Raw genomic sequence first — 18,867 nt, 5'->3', positions numbered from 1 at the left:
GAAGCTGTAGCCAAAATATAGATGCAACAGAAAAAGTCTCTTTTATATTCATCATGCTAAATATATATGATATCATGCAGTCAACAAAATAACAATTATAAATAATAAAAATGTGAATTATCTCCTTGTATACAAGTGAGAAATTAAAAATTAGGCCATTTACAAAAGAAATATTAATATATAAATATGTGATGAATATAATAAAATCAAAGATATTAAATCAAACTATATTAAAAATAAAAATTTTAAATATCAATATTAATAAAAATAAACATTAAAGATATCATCTGCCTAGTAAATTGAATATGATTAAGGGAATTACCCATTACTATTATATGCAACAAGGATTAGCAGGAAGTCTGTTAATTGGTATGAATTTATGGATTCTAAAAATGTATTTTTTAAAAAATCAGTAAAAAATGGCAAAATATTTGTATAGACTAATTGCATAACTACATGTAAAAGTAAAATTTGGAAGCAATATGAAAGTCAATAGTATATGATAGATTAAATCAATTATAGAATACCACTATGTATTTATTAAAAATAATGCATGTATATACATTTGAAAGACGGGGCAGATAAATGATAGATATCCACACTATATTGCTAAGTATCAAAAAGCATATCACAAAATAATAAAGATAATGTGATCACATACATGTTATACATAGATTACAGAATTCACATAAATGTATGTGCATTTATATCATCAATAGCATCAGTAGCTTTTATTTTATTTTCTAAATTTTTCTACGTCTGTAAATTTTGTTGATAAAAAAACAGCAATAAAAGTCATACAGATGTTTTCAGAATGTTGACTTAAGAAAATGTTCATGACATAATGCTGAAAAAGGAGAATACAAAATTACACACAAAAAATGATTGCAGATGAGTAGAAAAGAAAATTTAGGGAAGAATAAAGGCTGTAAGAAAATACATAGAAATATTCACAAATGGTGATCTCCAGGTAATTTTTTTCTTTATATTTTATGAATGCCCCATATCAAGCATATATTATCTTTATCATCAAAAATGTTATTCTAAGACATGTTTTTGCTTGTATTGTTTTATTTGTCTCCCTAGCTGGATTGCTTTGTAAGCTTAAGGCTTGGAAGAGAACTGATTTTTATTGCTCATTCCCCTTCTTCACATCCCACATTGCTTTATTTTGAAGAAGCTTGCAGCTAATTGATTTCCCACTTCATCTTTGTCTTTGCACCAAGCCCACATTCTTATCTTCAATCTACCCCTTGTTGCTATTTTATTTCTGTCTCCTCTATTTCACTCTGGGATGATTGTTCTGAAATATGACTCATTGTTCTGAAATATGACCATTAATCACCCCAGAGAAAAAACTGTGCAGATAGACATAGGAAAATCTGGCCTTTTATAATGCAATGTCTAATATCAATGTCCCCAGTGCGATTTCGATGTGAAAAGGATATAATCTAACAAAAGAAATAAAGATGAAGTCTCTGACATCCTGAGGAAAAAAAAAAAACAGGAGCCATTACTATTAAGTCCTAGCAGGAGGGAGATACAGCTCTGAGTCACCAAACTAGATAATGTCCTCAAGGAAATCTGTAAAATTAAGACTATCAAAGCTGGCCCAGCTGGTTAATTAGCACACTGTACAGCAGATTAATTTTATAGTTTGATTTTTATATTCTAAACTGCAGTCTAATAAGTTAAGCCAATTATATTACCAAGGACTTGATAAGTTCTCTTTCTCATATGAGCCCACCACCAGTCACTAAATTTGCATATACTTTATATACTATCAGGGTGATTTTTGTTAGATACCTGATTTCACAGACCTCCGTGCTAAAGCATCAGCAAGCAGTGAAATGCTTCCAGAACAGCTAACACACAAACTGCTATGCGTAGATCCCAACTAGTGCCAGCTGAAGGAAACGATTCATTTATTAAGGCTGTAATTACAGGCTATGAAACAGCTGGTTAGGGGCTCGTTCTCCCAGCTTGAGCTACTTTCTAACATCTGTTAGTATGAGCACAGTAAGGCACTGACTTATTCTTTTACGTGTCGTCTCCCAGATAGAAAAAAATATTATGTTTCAGAGGGAGGACTTAGGGTGTTCAGTCAGAACAATAAACAAGAGATCAAATGTTGGGGAGCCAGGATGACCAATACAGGAACTTGAAAAGGGATATATGCTGAAGATTGTGTGACATCTTTTTTTAACTAAACAAAAGCCCATGTCATGCATGCCACCCTAGAATAGGCTTTATTGTCTAAGAATTCCAAGATGATGATGCTGATGTTAATGATAATGCTGCTGCTGATGACGCCCTTTAATTGCTTTGGCTTTCCATGCCCATTTTATTATAGAACCAGGATTAGTATTTTGCTTTATGTAATTCATATTCTCTCTCCCTCTTTTTTCTTTTTTTTACCAGAAAAGAGTGCTTTAATCTCATTGGTGAATTTAGGAAGAACAAACAGCACAACTCACCTCCTCTGCTTTTCTTCTTGGGAGGTGGGTTTTAGCTGGAGGAGAGTAGAAGACCCCTCTCATGTTAGGATAACTTCCACAATTTAGTCTTTGTCATTTAAAGCAATGATATTTTGGCAGGCATCTGCTACTCTTTTCTATTTCTGAATCTAGTCTGAGCTCAGGGTAGGATCAGGGCAGGATTCAGTGGACCCTCTTGAAGACCCAAGCACACTGTCAGCACTTAATATATTTTAGCAAATGCCATTCCTTCCTGTCAACTGCTACAGGAATTTGTTTTTGCATTTTTTCCCTTAAAGCATTGAACCATTCTCTAGTTCCACTAGTTTTGTCTTGTCTAACTCTCTACTAGATTATAACCCATAGGAAAAAGGCTGAATCTTCTATTTTCTCTCTTGTTTTAAATAACTCCCTGAACATAATTCTTAGTACTGCATGAATAAAAGATGGCACATAAGTATTGTATATGCACCATAAAGTACCATCATTGTGAATTCAATTGGATTAAAAATTAAAACAATTTAATGAAAATTCACCTCATATCAGGATTTTACGTATTAACATTTTCTTTGAAGAATGCTTTGTGATGTAAGTGGCCCTTTCTTACCCAGGTAGGTTTTTTTGTTTGTTTGTTTTTGTTTTTGTTTTTTTTGAGATGGAGTCTTGCTCTGTCGCCCAGGCTGGAGTGCAGTGGCGCCATCTGGCTCACTGCAAGCTCCGCCTCCCGGGTTCAGGCCACTCTCCTGCCTCAGCCTCCCGAGTGGCTGGGGCTACAAACACACACCGCCACGCCCGGCTAATTTTTTGTATTTTTAGTAGAGACAGGGTTTCACTGTGTTAGCCATGATGGTCTCCATCTCCTGACTTTGTGATCCACCCGCCTAGGCCTCCCAAAGTGCTGGGATTACAGGCGTGAGCCACCGCACCCGGACATTACCCAGGTAGTTTTAACCTAAAGGTTGATACAGGAGCTTTCCAAGCCAGTTATTTCTGTGGCTGTATTTTTCACTGTACCATGTGCCCCAATCCCCAATAATGTAACATACGCACGCACGCACACACACACACTGGCTTCAAGGCTTCAAAAACTGAAACAAGCTAACATTATAAAAAAGATGCAATAATATCTAAAATAATATAAATATGACCTTTTGAACAAGAGTGATTATTGCCTTCACTCCTGAAGGACATAAGAAGGATTTTTCTTATGTTCTACTGAGAAAAATTAAAAATCAGGGGAAAAAAAAACCCGTGTGTGTGTGTGTGTGTGTGTGTGTGTGTGTGTTGCATTATAAAATATGCTATAAGACATTAGGTGACATTATGCTTGGAGATGATTTTTATACAAAAGATATATATTATTAATAAGTACTACAAACTTGCAATCTTTATCTTAATAAAGATTTACTTGATGAGGGTATATTGGTGACAGTGTGGTCAGTGGGAAGAGGACCCAGTCAGGAGTGAGAATACTAGATTTTAAGCCACCTTTTACACCAACGGGTGGCCTGATGTTGGACATTTGGATACATACCTTACCCTTACGAGTATCAACTTTCTCATCTGTAAAATTAATGAATTAGAATTGCACAGCTCTAATGGTGTACAGCTATTGTTTTAAAAATGTACAGTGAATGGGCTGTTCAAGCTAACAGTGGCCTTTTTAAAAATACACATCTACAAATAATGATCTGTATTAAATGGCATGGTTTAGAATAGAGTAAGACACGGAAACCAAATCCCAGCTCTACCACTTCTTACCTGCATGATGTTGAGCAACTTATTTAAGCTCTTTGTCAGTTTCCTTATCAATAAAATGTGGATAGTAAATAGTATCTGCTATAAGAACAAAATGAGATAATATTAGTAAATTTCCTAAAATGGTGACCGTCAGGTAGTAAAAAAAAATTAAAAAGCTATTTTTATTAGCTTCTGAAGCACAAAACTGTCTCTATCCCAAAAAATATTTGTGGAAAGACTATTTGTGGGCCAAGATCATATAAAGAAAAAGCAATCACACGTTTTCTGATGATCTCCTCCAAATAGCTTTAAGAAAAAGATTCAATATTCCATCTAAGAGCTGCCTATCTGTACCATAAATATTCATTCTCATGTTTCTAAAACAGAATTATAATTTGGTTTACTCTTGGTGATTTCGAAAACGTATGATTCCTTTTATTGTTTGGTCATTCTTGTTAACCTTATAGTTGGGTGACATCCCATTGCCACAAATACTTTCCCTCACATTTCCAGGGTGTAACCTTTAAGAAGAAATTTAATACATAAAATTCCCCACTCCTGACATTAATCACATTGTAGGAGGTACAATGATAGGAATTAACCAGATGTAGATAGCATTATTAGGACAATTAGTAATAATTACTAATGTTATAAAAATGGAGGAATCTTACTGTTATTTAAGGAGGTACATCATGAGAGTGATTCAGAGTAAATTTTAAGGATTGGATTTTGATCTGAATAAATGATTGTGAGCATGCTTAAGCAACGCTATTTTGAATTTTGAGACTTCTCTTCCTGATTATTGCGTGAGAAATGCGTAGTTGATCTTAAAGGCTTGAATTATGTTGCACAGTGAATTACCTCATCTTTTAGGATCAATAAACCACTTCAAGCTTTAGAACTAGGTTCCTCTTTCAAGCCATGCATATAATGAGATGACACAGCAAATTGCCTAAGGAAGAAGATAACACTAAGAAAACTGAATGTCAATACCATTAGCATTTGTTAGGGACAAAAGAAGGTACCTTAGTGACTTTGAAGGTATCCAATAAACAGATTCTTATACATTCTGACCTTCCATGAGCTGTATTCTGGAGGACAAAGGAGTTAAAGGAAAAGTATAAAGATCAGAGATTTGGGAGAGTATGATATTACTTAAACACACTTTAGAAAATATATTTTCTACCAAGGTATGATAAATGTGTGCTCTATTTCTAGATTTCATGCTTGTGCACTTTTCTAAAAATTCATGCTTTGTTTTGCCACTGTAACAGACTGGGAATAAAAACTCAAATGCTATTTTGTTGTTTAGTTGAAGTTAGGTCAGTACAGAGATACAGAATTCATAACCCAGCTTTTCTTAATAGAAAACTGTCTTTTTCGACATGATTGTATATCTAGAAAACCCCACTGTCTCAGCCCAAAATCTCCTTAAGCTGATAAGCAACTTCAGCAAAGTCTCAGGATACAAAATCAATGTACAAAAATCACAAGCATTCTTATACACCAACAACAGACAAACAGAGAGCCAAATCATGAGTGAACTCCCATTCACAATTGCTTCAAAGAGAATAAAATACTTAGGAATCCAACTTACAAGAGACATGAAGGACCTCTTCAAGGAGAACTACAAACCACTGCTCAAGGAAATAAAAGAGGATACAAAGAAATGGAAGAACATTCCATGCTTATGGGTAGGAAGCATCAATATCGTGAAAATGGTCATACTTCCCAAGGTAATTTATAGATTCAATGCCATCCCCATCAAGCTACCAATGACTTTCTTCACAGAATTGGAAAAAACTACTTTAAAGTTCATATGGAACCAAAAAAGAGCCCATATCGCAAAGCCAATCCCAAGCCAAAAGAACAAAGCTGGAGGCATCACGCTACCTGACTTCAAACTATACTACAAGGCTACAGTAACCAAAACAGCATGGTACTGGTACCAAAACAGAGATATAGATCAATGGAACAGAACAGAGCCCTCAGAAATAACACCGCATATCTACAACTATCTGATCTTTGACAAACCTGAGAAAAACAAGCAATGGGGAAAGGATTCCCTATTTAATAAATGGTGCTGGGAAAACTGGCTAGCCATATGTAGAAAGCTGAAACTGGATCCCTTCCTTACACCTTATACAAAAATTAATTCAAGATGGATTAAAGACTTAAACGTTAGACCTAAAACCATAAAAACCCTAGAAGAAAACCTAGGCATTACCATTCAGGACATAGGCATGGGCAAGGACTTCATGTCTAAAACACCAAAAGCAATGGCAACAAAAGACAAAATTGACAAATGGGATCTAATTAAACTAAAGAGCTTCTGCACTGCAAAAGAAACTACCATCAGAGTGAACAGGCAACCTACAAAATGGGAGAAAATTTTCGCAACCTACTCATCTGACAAAGGGCTAATATCCAGAATCTACAATGAACTCAAACACATTTACAAGAAAAAAACAAACAACCCCATCAAAAAGTGGGTGAAGGATATGAACAGACACTTCTCAAAAGAAGATGTTTATGCAGCCAAAAGACACATGAAAAATGCTCATCATCACTGGCCATCAGAGAAATGCAAATCAAAACCACAATGAGATACCATCTCACACCAGTTAGAATGGCAATCATTCAAAAGTCAGGAAACAACAGGTGCTGGAGAGGACGTGGAGAAATAGGAACACTTTTACACTGTTGGTGGGACTGTAAACTAGTTCAACCATTGTGGAAGTCAGTGTGGCGATTCCTCAGGGATCTAGAACTAGAAATACCATTTGACCCAGCCATCCCATTACTGGGTATATACCCAAAGGACTATAAATCATGCTGCTATAAAGACACATGCACGCGTATGTTTATTGTGGCACTATTCACAATAGCAAAGACTTGCAACCAACCCAAATGTCCAACAATGATAGACTAGATTAAGAAAATGTGGCACATATATACCATGGAATATTATGCAGCCATAAAAAATGATGAGTTCATGTCCTTTGTAGGGACATGGATGAAATTGGAAATCATCATTCTCAGCAAACTATCGCAAGGACAAAAAACCAAACACTGCATGTTCTCACTCATAGATGGGAATTGAACAATGAGAACACATGGACACAGGAAGGGGATCATCACACTCTGGGGACTGTTGTGGGGTGGAGGGAGGTGGGAGGGATAGCATTAGGAGATATACCTAATGCTTAATGGGTGCAGCACACCAGCATGGCAGATGTATACATATGTAACTAACCTGCACATTGTGCACATGTACCCTAAAACTTAAAGTATAATAATAATAATAAAGAAAACTGTCTTTTTGAGAATGTACATTTACAATAATATGGTGAGGTTTTCTAATACCTTGGAATAATTTCTTCCTCGTGGTAGAATTGAGTAATTAACCAATTGAAGACAGACAGCTTGATTGTATCTTTTTTTTTTTTTTTTTTTTTGAGATGGAGTCTTGCTCTGTTGCCCAGACTGTAGTGCAATGGCCTGATCTTGGCTCACTGCAGCCTCCACCTCCCAGTTCCAGCAATTCTCCTGCCCCAGCCTCCTGGGTAGCTGGGATTACAGGCACTCGCCACCACACCCAGCTAATTTTTGTATTTTTACTAGAGACAGGGTTTCACCAGGTTGGCCAACTCCCGACCTGAGGTGATCCACTTACCTCAGCCTCCAAAAGTGCTGGGATTACAGGTGTGAGCTACCATGCCTGGTCAATTGTATCTTTAAAGTCTTAAGATTACCCTTATTAGTGGGGCTAAATGGATGGAACTAAAATATTTCACCTGCCTTACTCCTTTAATTGTATGACCATCCTTCACCTTTGAGACTACCATAGCCAACTAGGCAGAGTAGCTGGGTAGGCCAGACCTCCTGGTCTGTGAGAGAGGCTGTCCCTTCTGTTTGCACTGCATACATCAATGAGGACAGAAAATAATTGGGTAGGGCAGGTGAGGATACAGGGATGTACTCTAAAATTACATTATTTTTCATAGTCACTAAGTGCAACCTTCATATCAGGCTGTATCCAATTCAATTATTACTCTGCCCCTTATATTTCTGCTGGTTAGAGTTGCAGGTTGAAGTTGTCAGGGAAATTTGGTTTTTTTTACTCCAGATTAGGTATCAGATGTGTGCTAATAACTACCCAGGTTTAAGTACATTCTACATAGCTATAACTTGGTAGGATTCTTTGAGATTTATCATCAAAAAATTGAGAACCAGGGAGGCAGAGCAAGATGGCTGAATAAAACCCTCCAGTGACCATCTTCCCTGTAGGAAGACCAAATTGAATACCATCCATACAAGAAAACACCTCGATAAGAACCAAAAAATCAAGTGAGCAATCATAGTACTTGGTGTTAACATCATATCAGAGAAAGAGGTACTGAAGAGGATAAGAAAAATGTCTTGAATTGCTAACACCACCCCTCTCCCATCCCTTGGCAGTGGCCACATGGTGTGGGGAGAGACTCTGTGTGCTTGAGGGAGAGCATAGTGATTGTGGGACTTCGTATTGGAACTAAGTCTTGCCCTGTCACAGCGGAAAGCAACATAGGGAACTGGCAGAACTCAGCCAGTGCCCGTGGAGGGAGTATTTAGACTAGTCCTAGCCACAGGGAAATTGTCCATGCCAGTGGTTGGAACCTGTGTTCCAGCTAGCACCAACAATGTGCTAGGGGTCCTAAATAAACTTGAAAGGCCGTCTAAGCCAAAAGGAGTGCAATTACTAGGCAAGTGCTGGTGCTGTGCTGGACACAGAGCCAGTGAACTTGGCGGGGGTCACACAATTTAGTGGGATATCAGCTGGGCCAACCAATGGAGTGCTTGTGTTTTCCCTCCACCAACCCATAGAAGCATAGAGCTTGCAGCTCTGGGAGGGACTATTTCCTTCTACTTGAGGAGAAGAGAGGGGAGAGTAAAGAGGGCTTTAACTTGCAACCTGGATACCAGCTCAGGCACAGTAAAATAAACCACCAAGCAGTGTCCTAAAGCCCCCATCCAGGTCCTAGCTCCCAGATATTTCTAGACAAATGCTGTGCCAGAAGGTGGCCATGGGGAGAGACCCCTTCTGCTTCAGAAAAGGAGAGGAAAGAGTAAAAAGGGCTTTGTCTTGCAACTTGGGTATGGGTACCAGCTCAGGAACAGTAAAATAAAGTACCAAGCAGATTTCTAAAGCTACCAATTATGGGCCCTGGCTCCTAGATAAGATTTCTAGACCCACACTCGGCTAGAAGGAAACTTGCTGCCCTGAAAGGAGAGATACAATCTTGGTTGGATTCACCACCTGCTAATTAAAGAGCTCTTGGGCCTTAAAAAGACATGAGTGGTAGCCAGGAAACAGACATCACAGAACTTGGATGAGACCCAGTACTGTCCTGGCTACAAGTATGACCCAGCACAGTCTCAGTGGTGGAGGCCACAGGGGTTCTTGCATCACCCCATCCCTAGCTCTGGGTGGCTTAGCACAGAGAGAGAGACTTTGCTTATTTGGGGAAGAGTAAGGGAAGAAAACAAGGGTATCTGCCTGGTAATCCAGGGAATTTGCCCAGATCTCATCTAAGACCACCAAGGTAGTACCTCTATGAATCTGCAAGAGTCACAATGTTACCGGGTTTTTAGGTGCTCCCTAATGTAGACATAGGTGCAAAGACCAAAGACTTACATCACAACTTTCAATTCCCATTGAATACTTGCAAAGCCTTCCCAAGAAGGATGGGTATGAATAAGCCTGAACTGTGAAGATGACAATAAATACTTAACTTTTCATTGCCCAGACATTGACAAACATCCACAAGCATCAAGACCATTTAGGAAAACATGACCTCGCTAAAGAAACTAAATAAGGTACGAGAGACCAATCACAGAGTGACAAAGATATGTGGCCTTTCAGACAGAAAAGTCAAAATAGCTGTTTTGAGAAAGCTCAACAAAATTCCAGACAGGGAATTTAGAATCCTATCAGATAAATTTAACAAAGAGATTGAAATAATTTTTAAAAATCAAGCAGAAATTATGGAGCTGAAAATTAACACTGATGAATGCACCAGTCTTTCAACAGCAGAATTGATCAAGCAGAAGAAATAATCAGTGAGCTTGAAGAGAAGCTGTTTAAAAATAGATAGTCAGAGGAGGCAAAAGAGAATAAAAAAGAATGAAGCACACCCACAAGATCTAGAAAATAACCTCAAAAGTACAAATCTAAGAGTTATCACCCTTAAAAAGGAGTTAGAGAGAGAGAGAGATCAGGGTATAAAGTTTATTAAAAGGGGTAATAACAGAGAACTTTCCAAACATAGAGGAAGATATCAAAATTTAAGTAAAGAAAGGTTATAGAACACAAGCAGATTTAACCCAAAGAAGACTACCTCAAGATATTTAATAATCAAACTCCCAAAGGTCAAGGCTAAAGAAAAGATCCTAAAAACAGCAAGAGAAAGGAAACAAATAACATAAAAAGGAGCGCTAACACTTCTGGCAGCAGACATCTCAGTGGACATCTTTCAGGCCAGGAAAGAGTGCCATGATATATTTAAAGTGCTGAAGGAAAGAAACTTTTATCTTAGAATAGTATATCCAGTGAAAATATCCTTCAAACATGAAGGAGAAATAAAGACTTTCCCAAACAAATGCTGAGAGATTTTGCCAACACCAGACCTGTCCTACAAGAAATGCTAAAGACAGTTCTTCAATCTGAAATAAAAGAGTGATAATGAGCAAAATGATATCATCTGAGGGTAGAAAATTCACTGGTAATAGTAAATACACAGCCCGACATGGTGGCTGACGCCTGTAATCCCAAGACTTTGGGAGCCAAGGCAGGTGGATCACCTGAGGTCAGTTCAAGACCAGCCTGGTCAATGTGGTGAAACCCCATCTCTACTAAAAATACAAAAATTAGCTGGGCGTGGTGGCACACATCTACAATCCCAGCCACTTGGGAGGCTGAGACAGGAGAATTGCTTGAACCTTGGAGGCGGAGGTTACAGTGAGCCAAGATCGCACCACAGGACACCAGCCTGGGCAACAAGAGTGAAATTCTGTCTCAAAAAAAAAAAAAAAATAGTAAGTACACAGAAAAACACAGAATATTATAACATTTTAATTGTTATATGTAAACTACTCATATCTTGAGTACAAAGACTAAAAGATTAACCAATAAAAAATAATAACCACAACAACTTGACAAGATATAGATGGTTTAACAAGACATAAGTAGAAACAATAAAAAGTCAAATAGGTTGGGGGGGGTGAAGTTAATGTGTAGAGTCTGTATTAGTTTTCTCTTTACCTGTTTGTTTGCTTTTGCAACCAGTGATAAGTTGTCATCACTTTAAAATATTGGGTTATAAGATATAATTTGCAAGCCTCATGATAATCTCGAATCAAAAAAATCTACAACAAATACAAAATAATAGGTAAGATATTAAAACTTGCCACCAGAGAAAATCACCTTCACAAAAAGGAATACAGAAAGGAAGGAAGAGAAGACTGCAAAACAACCAGAAAACAAATAACAACATGGCAGAAGTAAGTCCTTACTTGACAATAATAACATTTAATGTAAATAGACTAAATTCTCCAATCAAAAGACATAGAGTGGCTGAATGGATGGAAAAAATCAAGACCCAATGATCTGTTGCCTGCAAGAAACACACTTCATCTATAAAGACACACATAGATTTAAAATAAAGGGATGAAAAAAGATATTCCATACCCATGGAAATCAAAAAAAGCAGGAGTAACTATACTTACATAAGGTGAAATAGATTTCAAGACAGAAAGTATAAAAAGAGACAAGGAACAACATTATATAATGACAAAGGGATCAATTCAGAAAGAGGATATAACAATTATAAATATATGTGCACCCAACACTGCAGGACTCAGATATATATAACAAATTATATCTAAAGAAAGAGATAGGCCCCCATACATTAATAGCTGGAGACTTCAACACCTCACTTTCAGCATTACACAGAGCTTCCAGAAAGAAAGTCATCAAGAAACATTGGACTTCATCTGTACTATAGACCAAATGGACCTAACAGATATTTACAGAACATTTTATCTAATGGCTACAGAATACACATTTTTCTCAGCACATGGATCATACTGAAGAATAGACCATATGTTAGGTCACAAAACAAGTCTTAAAACATTCACAAAAACTTGAAATAATATGAAGCATCTTCTCTGACCACAGTGGAATAAAACTAGATATCAATAACAAGAGGAATTTTGGAAACTATGTAAACATACTGAAATTAAACAATATGCTCCTGAATGACCAATGGGTCAATGAAATAATTAAGAAGAAAATTTTAAAATTTCTTGAAATGAATAAAAATGAAAACCCAACATGACAAAATCTATGAGCTAGAGAAAGCAGTACTAAGAGCACAGTTTATAGCAATAAGCACCTATATAAAAAAATTAGAAAAAATTCAAATAACCTATGATACATCTTAAGGAATTAAAAAAGCAAGAGAAAAACCAAACCTAAAGCTAGTAGAATAAAGAAAATAACAGATTAGAGGATAAATAAATGAAATGAAAACAAATAAAATACAAAAGATCAATGAAACGAAAGTTGGTTTTATGAAAATATAAACAAAATTGACAAAATTTTAGCCAGATTAAGAAAAAAAAAGAGGACTCAAATAAATCAAATCAGAGATTAAAAACAAGACATTAAAAATGATACTGTATAAAGTCAAAGGATCAGTAGAGACTACTGTAATAACTGCATGCCAATACATTGAAAAACCTGGAAAAATATTTGTAAATTCCTAAACACATACAGCCTACCAAGAATGAACCATGAAGAAATCCAAAACCTGAATAGATACATTGTAAGTAATGATATCAAAGCCATAATAAAAAGTCTCCCAGAAAAGAAAATCCCAGGACTCCATGGCTTCACTGATGAATTTTACCAAACATTTAAAAAAAGAACTAATATCTATTCTACTCAAACTACTGTTAAAAATAGAAGAGGAGAGAATTCTTCCAAACTCACTCTACGAGGCCTACATTACCCATATACCAACACCAGACAAAAACACATCAGAAAAGAAAACCACAGGCCAATATCTCTGATGAACATTGACGCAAAAATCCTCAACACAATAATAGCAAACCAAATTCAACAAGACATTAAAAATATCATTCATCATGATCCAGTGGGATTTATCCAAAGGATGCAAGAATGTTTCAACATATGCAAATCAATCAATGTGATATACCATATCAACAGAATAAAGAACAGCAATCATATGATTATTTTAATTGATGTTGAAAAAGCATTTGATAAATTTCAACATCCCTACATGATAAAAATTCTCAAAAAACTGTATAGAAGGAACATACCGCAGCACAATAAAAGCCATATACAACAAACCCAGTTAGAACACAACTCAGTGCAATAAAAACCATATTCAACAGACCCATACTGAAGAGGGAAAAACTAAATGTCTTCCCTCTAAGACCTGGAACAAGAAAAGGATGCTCACTTTCACCACCACTGTTGTTCAACATAGTACTGAAGGTCCTAGTTAGTGCAACAGACAAGAGAAAGATATAACAGGCATCCAAATCAGAAAGGAAGAAATCAAATTATCCTTCTTTGTGGATGATATGATCTTATACTTGGAAAATTCTAAAGACTCCACCAAAAAATTATTAAATGATAAACTCACTAAACTTCCAAGATACAAAATAAAAATACAAAAATATGTCAACATATTGTTTCTTTTTTCAGCAATCTGAAAAAGAAATCAAGAAAGTAATTCCATTTACAAAAGCTACAAATAAAATTGAGTATCTGTGAATTAACTTAACCAAAGAAGTGAAAGATCTCTACAATGAGAACTATAAAACACTAATGCAAGAAATTGAAGAGGACACACAAAAAAATGGAAAGATATTCCATGTTCATGGATTGGAAAAAATCGATAATATTAAATGTCCCTACTGCCCAAAGCAATCTACAGATTCAATGGAAAGTCTATTAAAATGCCAAAGACATTTTTCACAGAAGTAGAAAAGATAATCATTAAATTTATATGGACATATAAAAGACCCAGAAGGCCAAAGCCATCCTGAACAAAAATAATAAAACCGGTGAAATATCATTATCTGACTTCAAATTAGACTACAGAGCTATAGGAACCAAAACAACATGATACTGGCATAAAAAATAGACACATAAACCAATGACACATAACAGAGAACCCAGAAATAAAACTGTACATCTGTGGTGAACTTATTTTGAAGAATGGTGCAAAGAACATACAGTGGAGAAAGGGCAGTCTCTTCAATAAACGGTGCTGGGAAAACTGAGTATCCATGTACAGAAGAATGAAGCTAGACTGCTTATCTCTCACCATATACAAAAATCAAATCAAAATTCATTACTTATATCTAAGATGTCAAACTATGAAACTACTAAAAGAAAATATTGAAGAAATTCTCTAGGACATTGTTCTGGGCAAATATTTCTTGAATAATATCCCAAAAGCACAGGCAACCGAAGCAAAAAAATTGATATATGGAATCATACCAAGTTAAAAAGTTTCTGCACAGCAAAGGAAACAATCTACAAAGTGAACAGATAACCCACAGAATGAGAGAAAATATCTACAAACTATCCATCTGACAATGGATTAATAATTAGAATATATAAGGAGCTCAAACAACTGTATAGGAAAAAAACCAAATATTTCAACTTAAAGATAGACAAAAGAGCTGAATAGACCTTTTCATATACCTGTTTGCCATTTGTACATCTTCTTTTGAGAAAAGAAGGCAAACGGGTATATGAAAAGGTGCTCAACATTATGGATTATCAGACAAATGTACATCAAAACTTCAATGAGATATCATCTCACTTTGGTTAAAAATGGCTTTTATCCAAAAGACAGGCAATAACAAATGCTGATGAGAATGTGGAAAAAAGGGAATCCTTGTACACTATTGGTGGGAATGTAAATTAGTGCAGCCACTATGGAAAACAGCACAGAGGTTCCTCCAAAAAGTAAAGATAAAACTACCATGTGATCCAGCAATCCCATTACTGGCTGTTTTCTAAAGGAAATAAAACGAGTAAGTCAAAGAGGTATCTGCACTACCATGTTTAATGCAGCACTATTCATAGTTGCCAAGATTTGCAAGCAATCTAAGTGCCTATCAACAGATGAATGGATAAAGAAAATGTGGTACATTTACACAAAGAATACTATTCGTCCATAGAAAATAATAAGATATTGTCATTTGCAACAACATGGAAGGTCTGGAAGACATTATGTTAAATGAAATAAGCCAGGCATAGAAAGATAAACTTTGCTCCTGTTACTGGTCTATTCAGAGATTCAACTTCTTCCTGGTTTAGTCTTAGGAGAATGTATGTGTCGAGGAATTTATCCATTTCTTCTAGATTTTGTAGTTTATTTGCATAGAGGTGTTTGCAGTATTCTCTGATGGTAGTTTGCATTTCTGTGGGATTGGTAGTGATATCCCCTTTATCATTTTTTATTGCGTCTATTTGATTCTTCTCTCTTTTTTGCTTTATTAGTCTTGCTAGTGGTCTATCAATTTTGTTGATCCTTTCAAAAAACCAGCTCCTGGATTCATTAATTTTTTGAAGGGTTTTTTGTGTCTCTATTTCCTTCAGTTCTGCTCTGATTTTAGTTATTTCTTGCCTTCTGCTAGCTTTTGAATGTGTTTGCTCTTGCTTTTCTAGTTCTTTTAATTGCAATGTTAGGGTGTCAATTTTGGATCTTTCCTGCTTTCTCTTGTGGGCATTTAGTGCTATAAATTTTCCTCTACACACTGCTTTGAATGTGTCCCAGAGATTCTGGTATGTTGTGTCTTTGTTCTCATTGGTTTCAAAGAACATCTTTATTTCTGCCTTCATTTCGTCATGTACCCAGTAGTCATTCAGGAGCAGGTTGTTCAGTTTCCATGTAGTTGAGCGGTTTTGAGTGAGATTCTTAATCCTGAGTTCTAGTTTGATTGCACTGTGGTCTGAGAGATAGTTTGTTATAATTTCTGTTCTTTTATATTTGCTGAGGAGAGCTTTACTTCACAGTATGTGGTCAATTTTGGAATAGGTATGGTGTGGTGCTGAAAAAAATGTATATTCTGTTGAAATTGTGGCAATAATCAATAGCTTACCAACCACAAAGAGACCAGGACCAGATGGACTCACAGCCGAATTCTACCAGAGGTACAAGGAGGAACTGGTACCATTCCTTCTGAAACTATTCCAATCAATAGAAAAAGAGGGAATCCTCCCTAACTCATTTTATGAGGCCAGCATCATCCTGATACGAAAGCTGGGCAGAGACACAACCAAAAAGAGAATTTTAGACCAATATCCTTGATGAACGTTGATGCAAAAATCCTCAGTAAAATACTGGCAAACCGAATCCAGCAGCACATCAAAAAGCTTATCCACCATGATCAAGTGGGCTTCATCCCTGGGATGCAAGGCTGGTTCAACATGCGCAAATCAATAAATGTAATCCAGCATATAAACAGAACCAAAGACAAAAACCCCATGATTATCTCAATAGATGCAGAAAAGGTCTTCGACAAAATTCAACCACACTTCATGCTAAAAACTCTCAATAAATTAGGTATTGATGGGACGTATTTCAAAATAATAAGAGCTATCTATGACAAACCCACAGCCAATATCATACTGAATGGGCAAAAACTGGAAGCATTCCCTTTGAAAACTGGCACAAGACAGGGATGCCCTCTCTCACCACTCCTATTCAACATAGTGTTGGAAGCTCTGGCCAGGGCAATTAGGCAGGAGAAGGAAATAAAGGGTATTCAATTAGGAAAAGAGGAAGTCAAATTGTCCCTGTTTGCAGACGACATGATTATATATCTAGAAAACCCCATTGTCTCAGCCCAAAATCTCCTTAAGCTGGTAAGCAACTTCAGCAAAGTCTCAGGATACAAAATTAATGTGCAAAAATCACAAGCATTCTTATACACCAACAACAGACAAACAGAGGGCCAAATCATGAGTGAACTCCCATTCACAATTGCTTCAAAGAGGATAAAATACCTAGGAATCCAAATTACAAGGGATATGAAGGACCTCTTCAAGGAGAACTACAAACCACTGCTCAATGAAATAAAAGAGGATAAAAACAAACGGAAGAACATTCCATGCTCATGGGTAGGAAGAATCAATATCGTGAAAATGGCCATACTGCCCAAGGTAATTTATAGATTCAATGCCATCCCCATCAAGCTACCAATGACTTTCTTCACAGAATTGGAAAAAACTACTTTAAAGTTCATATGGAACCAAAAAAGAGCCCACATCACCAAGCCGATCCTAAGCCAAAAGAACAAAGCTGGAGGCATCATGCTACCTGACTTCAAACTATACTACAAGGCTACAGTAACCAAAACAGCATGGTACTGGTACCAAAACACAGATATATATCAATGGAACAGAACAGAGCCCTCAGAAATAACGCCACATATCTACAACTATCTGATCTTTGACAAACCTGAGAAAAACAAGCAATGGGGAAAGGATTCCCTATTTAATAAATGGTGCTGGGAAAACTGGCTAGCCATATGTAGAAAGCTGAAACTGGATCCCTTCCTTACACCTTATACAAAAATCAATTCAAGATGGATTAAAGATTTAAACGTTAGACCTAAAACCATAAAAACCCTAGAAGAAAACCTAGGCATTACCATTCAGGACATAGGCATGGGCAAGGACTTCATGTCTAAAACACCAAAAGCAATGGAAACAAAAGACAAAATTGACAAATGGGATCTAATTAAACTCAAGAGCTTCTGCACAGCAAAAGAAACTACCATCAGAATGAACAGGCAACCTATAAAATGGGAGAAAATTTTCGCAACCTACTCATCTGACAAAGGGCTAATATCCAGAATCTACAATGAACTCAAACAAATTTACAAGAAAAAAACAAACAACCCCATCAAAAAGTGGGTGAAGGACATGAACAGACACTTCTCAAAAGAAGACATTTATGCAGCCAAAAGACACATGAAAAAATGCTCATCATCACTGGCCATCAGAGACATGCAAATCAAAACCACAATGAGATACCATCTCACACCAGTTAGAATGGCAATGATTAAAAATGTCAGGAAACAACAGGTGCTGGAGAGGATGTGGAGAAATAGGAACACTTTTACACTGTTGGTGGGACTGTAAACTAGTTCAACCATTGTGGAAGTCAGTGTGGCGATTCCTCAGGGATCTAGAACTAGAAATACCATTTGACCCAGCCATCCTATTACTGGGTATATACCCAAAGGACTATAAATCATGCTGCTATAAAGACACATGCACATGTATGTTTATTGCGGCATTATTCGCAATAGCAAAGACTTGGAACCAACCCAAATGTCCAACAATGATAGACTGGATTAAGAAAATGTGGCACATATGCACCATGGAATACTATGCAGCCATAAAAAATGATGAGTTCATGTCCTTTGTAGGGACATGGATGAAATTGGAAATCATCATTCTCAGTAAACTATCGCAAGAACAAAAAACCAAACACCGTATATTCTCACTCATAGGTGGGAATTGAACAATGAGAACACATGGACACAGGAAGGG

The 18,867-nt window shown here is 36.5% G+C and overlaps 2 long non-coding RNA genes across 5 annotated transcripts in view; both read right to left on the bottom strand.

Annotated features, from left to right (window-relative positions):
• The window catches only part of LOC134810088 (uncharacterized), a 795,882-nt gene that overhangs the window by 440,370 nt on the left and 336,645 nt on the right, over nt 1-18,867 (bottom strand). The window lies entirely within an intron of this gene.
• Nucleotides 521-5,308, bottom strand: LOC134810089 (uncharacterized). Its single transcript, XR_010157278.1, has 4 exons — nt 5,243-5,308; nt 5,079-5,169; nt 4,239-4,316; nt 521-1,486 (listed from the first exon to the last, which is right to left on the bottom strand). It is a non-coding gene; the product is annotated as an uncharacterized LOC134810089 (long non-coding RNA).

This window comes from Pan troglodytes, chromosome 4, assembly GCF_028858775.2.
Source record: "Pan troglodytes isolate AG18354 chromosome 4, NHGRI_mPanTro3-v2.0_pri, whole genome shotgun sequence".
In the NCBI taxonomy this organism is placed as follows: domain Eukaryota; kingdom Metazoa; phylum Chordata; class Mammalia; order Primates; family Hominidae; genus Pan; species Pan troglodytes.
This window is presented reverse-complemented; position numbering and strand designations above follow the sequence as displayed.